Here is a 6,000-nt window from a genome sequence, read left to right as displayed (position 1 = left end):
ACATTATTAACAACAACAATAACATTAATTACAACAATAACAACAATCCTTAAAAGTTCTAAAAACAAATGTTATTTGTATGCACAAAGCATGTATAATTTTATTTGAGAAATAAAACCTTCAATATAAACAACACTATAATAACCAAAATAACAATAAAAATGCGCAGTATATAAAAGTTAATATTGTGGAAGAATCATATTCAGTAAATTAATAAAACTATGATAATTATGATGATGAATGTTGGATTATTTATTATTTAACACGTGAACGTTAATACAAAGTTTATTAAACCTGAGGTGTTGGTATGATCCGATCCCCCCCCCTGTCCTACTCACATGGTAGAGTCTGGAGTGAGAAGAGAAGGTCAGATTACAGGAGAGGAGGAAGATGAAGATGATGACGATGGTGGTGACTGCTGCGTCCTGTTTAACTGCATCTCTCTCATTATAACCGCTGTTTTATCCACCAACATGAAGTAAGTATTCAAGTACTGGATTTTTATTTCAATTCGCTTGAATTTGGCTGTTTTCTGTTGAGATGCAGCCGGTTTTGCTCGGACAGGGAAGTTATGAGAGAGGAACAGTTCAGTGTGGGACAGGAACACTGGAGTTCAGCTCATTAAACCGTTATGTGTGTGTGTGTGTGTGTGTGTGTACACACACCTGGAACACTTTACCTGCTACTGTTTGTATTTATTAAATTTTTAATGCTTTGTAAACTCCAGACTTGAACAGCTGGTTCAATGTTTTAATGGCAACTTTGAAACTATAATTTTACATTTATAAGTTGACATATATCAGCAGTCATTTTTTTTTTTTTCATTTTTTTTTTTTTTTCATTTTCATCGACTGCTTTATCCTGGTCAGGGTTGCAGTGGTCTGGTTCCACTGAACAGGGTGCCTATCCATCTATATGGGGTACATATAGTACTTTAAGTGTTATAGATGGGGCGTTTGACCAAAGCAATGGTCAGTCATGTCTGTGTAGACACTCCGCCAGCCAACAGTAATGCTTAGATTCGAACCTGGATACTGGAAGTGGTATAGACTGCTGCAGCACCCAAGCACCATTTTATTATAGTGCATTTATTGCCTCTCTGAATTTTTTATTTTGTTAGTTCAGCTTTTAACTGTTTTATTTATATATTAGGAAAAGTAAAACATATTTCAGAATTATGGGGGTTTAGTTTTGCTTTAGAATTAAATGTTGTTGCTGATTATTAAATAGAGGTTATATTTACTAGTTTAGCTAGTTCAGTTGTGCATCAAATTGGATGTTATTGTAGGTTATTAATATCAGTAGGAATACAGTGGAGGTTTTGTGTGTTGCTTGGTGTACTTTGAAACTATAATTTTAGTAGCTCAAGTGGTATAGATGGGAAGTTTAAATATTTCTTCTACTAAAACAGTAATATAATTATTAGTATTGTTTCATTAATCTAACAACTATAGTTATTTGACTAGATAAGTTAACTGCGACGACTATCAACAATAATAATAATAATTATTAGTAATATTAGTTGTAGTAGTAGTATTGTACAACCAGAAATACTTCCTCCATAACCAAGAAGACTAGTACTTTATCACATCTGATAGTACTACACAAAACCAGCACTACTGATGGTAGTAAAGGTAATGGCATCATGTACACACCAGCAGAAGAACTACCGTGGCTGAGTGTGCAGTTTTGAAGTGAGTGTGTTTAAGCCCAGTTCATCAAACCCTTTTGTGTATAGATCTGTGTAGATGATGGTCAGTCAACCAGTCCACCACTGAAAGCACCTAGGCACTGGCTCTGGGTATCGGAGCAATGGAAGAAGGTCGGCTGGTCTGACAAATTCTGTTTGGCGAGATGGAAGCAGGATGGACTGCAGGACGATCCACTTCAAACTCTACAAATTGAAGGACTTGCTGTTAGTGTCCTGGCAAAATAACATATTTAGTTCTTTTAAAGGGGGAAAAAACATTATAATAACATTATAACATACAGCTCCATTATATTTAATGAATAAGGGTTTAATTGAACAAAAACAACAACCAGATTAACATGTCTAAATGATATTACTGGTGCTCGAAATCTCTGATCACAAACTGCACCATGATTTCTTGAGGATTACACTGCAGTGTCTGATGTATTTTTGATGTGTTTAAATTATGAACACAAAAATCATCTGGCGAGAAGCACGCGCTGAAGCTTCAGTATGAAAATAGAAATAGCAGCATGGCTGATGCAGGATTATCTCTGGGATTACTAACCCACAGAAAAGTGGATTGAAATATTGGGATATTTAAGTGAGTGCGGATTTGTAATGCTGACTGTTTGTTTTGGGAGACATGGTATTGATGTGAAGCACCAGAGTGCCAAAAGCTTCTCTTAGTTAAAACAATGTAATGAGTAGGTGGATAGGTTATAATTATTAGCACCACTCAGGTTTCTATATAAGCATTTCTGTATCACACTGTATATATAGAACAACATCTGTTTAAATGCCGTGGGTCCGCCGTGACTCTGGAGGTTATTGAATTGGACTTTCTGCATTGCTTTAGATAAAATTAAGCCTCGGAACAAAGTCCTGCTGGAGAACTGTGCCCCAAAAAGCATTTGTCTCTGACAACAGAACACCATTTGGTGAAATGAGTCAGCACAATGAATTCTAGCCTGTGTCGTTATAGATTGTGGTCCAACTGACAGGGTTTGATGCTAATTTATGCTGTTGGCAATTTCAGACCATTTTTCTGATTCTGCCTGTGAATCTCTGCCTGTGTATAACGTACAGTCCAAATATACAGTATGTATGTATTTATTTTTTAATTGAGTACACCTAAATAATTTACTACATTTTCAAAGCAAATATATATATTTACTAAAAGAATTGTGCTTTAAAAATGTTTTTTTTCTTGTAGTATTAACCCATTTTTGAAGTTAGAAAGGAAGAAACTTGCATTACAAACATCATCCCACTATTACACTACGGGGCCAAAGATATGAACACCTCAAGTTCAGGTGTTTGCTAACGTCCACTGCTAAGAGATGCATAAAATTAATAAGAAAAAAAAATAAAAGGCTTTCCTGTACTAGAGAACTCTAGTTGCCTGAATCTAGTTAACTAAATGGCAAAAATTCCCACAGACATAGTTTAAACCCTTATTAAAAGAGTGGAGACTGTTATAGCTGGGGGTTAACTAACTTATTATTGCTAATGTTTTTGAAATAGAATGACCTAGCCCACCATTGCTAAGATCTTTGGCTTTTAACATTGAGTCCCAGATGGTGCTTTTAACCTGACTGGGCCCCCAAACAGGCACAGTTAGCTGTTGATTGGGTTTCATTTCTGATGTTCTATTATGACCTCTGCTGTCTGGTTGAGGTGTCTGCACTATGGGTACCCACACTGGTTCTCTGTGTTTTCTGTGAGACTCCACCACTGACAGGTGAAAATAACAGACTGGCCTGTGTGTTGGAGGAGGTACGTGATGGTCTCAGCTCTCTTCGGCCAGTGCAGGGTTGGTACACATGGTTAAAGGTTAGCAGTACGTGATTGAGCCGTGATTTAATGGGGGAAATATAGAGAAAGATGCAAACATATTTACAATTGTCTAGCAAGCAGGTAATCAGCCACAGTGAAAAACCTTCAGAGAATTTGAGTTTCTGAGTGGAAATCTCACTCCTCAATGTCTTAAGAAGCAGACTGAATAATTAATCACAACAAGTGTGTCTGCTCAGTGCTAACAATGCAATGTAATGAATATCTGCATCAGCTTTTACCGACTCTACTCCTTGTGCTCTGGATCTCGTATGACATGGTGGATGTTGTTTACCAGCATGTTTAACCCACTGCTAGACAGAGGTACCATGTGCACTGTATGACCAAAAGCATGGACGCACCCTGTAATTATTGAGCTTAGCTACATAGATTGTTAAAAGGTGTATAAAAGAATTATTTGTAACTTTTTGGCAGTGGTTTGAGGAGGACATTTTTCTGTTTCAGCTTGACTATGCCCCCTGTGTACAAAGAACAAAGGCCTGATTTTACCTCAACCACAGGCAAACCTTTTGCTTTCTCATTCAACCTTAGTGGCCTTTTTTATAGACTGAGCACACGTTCTCACAGACACACTCCAAAATCTTAGGTAGAATGCCTTTTTAGAGACCAAAGGCTATCATAGCTGCAAATGGGGAAGTGGGGGTGAAGTCATTATTAGGAAAAGTGGCATATAAGGAATTGATGAGAATTTACCAACAGTAGAGGGTTAGCATAATTTAGCATTGCGTCATCTCAGTGCCTACCAATACTCATATCAGTAAAAATAAAAATTTTTATATTATATTTAAATCTAATTTATTTTATTCTTATTATTTTTGTATCTGTTGGTCCTGGATTTTGTAAAGTTGCTTTGAGACAATGTCTGTTGTAAAAAGCGCTATATAAATAAAAATCTAATTTATTATATTCTTATTAATAAAAAATAATTTCTTGTATTATTATTCATTTAGAAAATCTAATTTATTATATTCTTATTAATTAAAAATCTAATTTATTATATTCTTATAATTTTAAAAATCTTAATTATTATTTTCTTATTAATAAAAAATAATTTATTATATTCTTATTAATTAAAAATCTAATTTATTATATTCTTATAATTTAAGAAATCTAATTTATTATATTCTTATTAATAAAAATTAATTTCTTATCGTCTTATTAATTAAAAATCTAATGTATTATATTTTTATTAATTAACAATCTAATTTATTATATTCTTATTAATTAAAAATTGAAAATCAGCAGACTAATCAGTTATTCTGTTTTTTAAATGTGTACTTCATGGATTAAGGCATTATTTTATCTGTTTTTATTCATAAATTAATAATTCATTTCATTTCCAAGCAGTAAACTAGAACTCTGGTGCAGACTGGTTATGCCTAGTTCACACTACACGATTTTTGCCCTGATTTTCGCTCGGCGGCTGGTCGGCGCTAGATTTGCCGGCTCGGGAGCAACTCGGCGTTCGCTTGGCGATCAAAACTCGGCTCTCAATCGCCAAGTGTGAACTATCCAACAACTCGATCCGACCGGCTCGCCGACCAGATCGAGATTTCTAACTTGTCAGATATCTGATCTCAGTTGCCCGACTGGCAATGAGTGTTATGTCGAACAGCCAATGAGAACGCAGGATACGGTGTGAGGGGAAACGCAGGAGAGGAGTGTAAACAGGTGGGACAGGGGCTTAATACAGTTTATATCAGAATACATGAGCACACACACGTTTTACAGTATTTCTGACCTGATCGTCCTCTACAAAACATAACACCAACACTGCATTACAAAAATATTAATTAACCTCCAACTCACAATAGAACAATCCATACTGTTCGTGTTGCCAAATCCACTCAGATTCATTAATTTTTTTCTCTTTGATCTTACGCTGCACATAAGCGCACAAACTTTGATCGCTCGCTACTTGTTGACGTGCATTTTTGGACGTGGTATCATTAAACCCCTCGTCACTTCTCACGTGTGTTTTTGTAAAAAAAAAAAAACCTTAGTTTGGGAGATCATAGAAGCTCGCCTGCGATTCCAGTTGGTGATAGATGGTGTAGTGTGAAACCCCCTATCACCGATCAGTCCTGTAGTGTGAAATACACGCCGACTTAAAGACTCCCGAGTGCAAAAGGTTCAGTCGTGTAGTGTGAACTGTACAGCGACCCAACAAATCTGAAAGTTGTGTAGTGTGAACTTGGCATTAGGCCGATACTTGCTCTGATTCCCTTGGCAAACAGCCCAGCTTGGTTTTACAGCGTTGGCAGGGAACCAGTTGCTTCTAATGAATCAATTGTTTGTGCTACTCAGCAATTAAGTTTTGCTTTCCGGCTTTGTTTTAGTTATCGTGTTCTTTATGATAAATAAATATCTGTGTTATGTCTGTATTAGAATAGACTGGCATCTTGCCCACTGTCTTTAAAGTTTGCTTATAACAAATATGAAAAGATTTAAAC

The 6,000-nt window shown here is 35.9% G+C and overlaps 1 protein-coding gene across 3 annotated transcripts in view; it reads left to right on the top strand.

Moving 5' to 3' along the window:
• The first annotated feature begins 391 nt into the window (after window positions 1–391).
• Window positions 392–6,000, top strand: part of oxr1a (oxidation resistance 1a) — a 143,874-nt gene continuing 138,265 nt past the window's right edge. For all 3 annotated transcript variants that reach the window (XM_062985922.1, XM_062985921.1, XM_062985919.1), the window contains exon 1: window positions 392–478. The gene's annotated coding sequence lies outside the window, so the exon portion shown is untranslated. The remainder of the gene's footprint in view (window positions 479–6,000) is intronic.

Source organism: Trichomycterus rosablanca, chromosome 23, assembly GCF_030014385.1.
Source record: "Trichomycterus rosablanca isolate fTriRos1 chromosome 23, fTriRos1.hap1, whole genome shotgun sequence".
Classification (NCBI taxonomy): Eukaryota; Metazoa; Chordata; class Actinopteri; order Siluriformes; family Trichomycteridae; genus Trichomycterus; species Trichomycterus rosablanca.
Note: the sequence above shows the minus strand (reverse complement) of the source record. Positions and strands in the feature narration are given on the sequence as shown.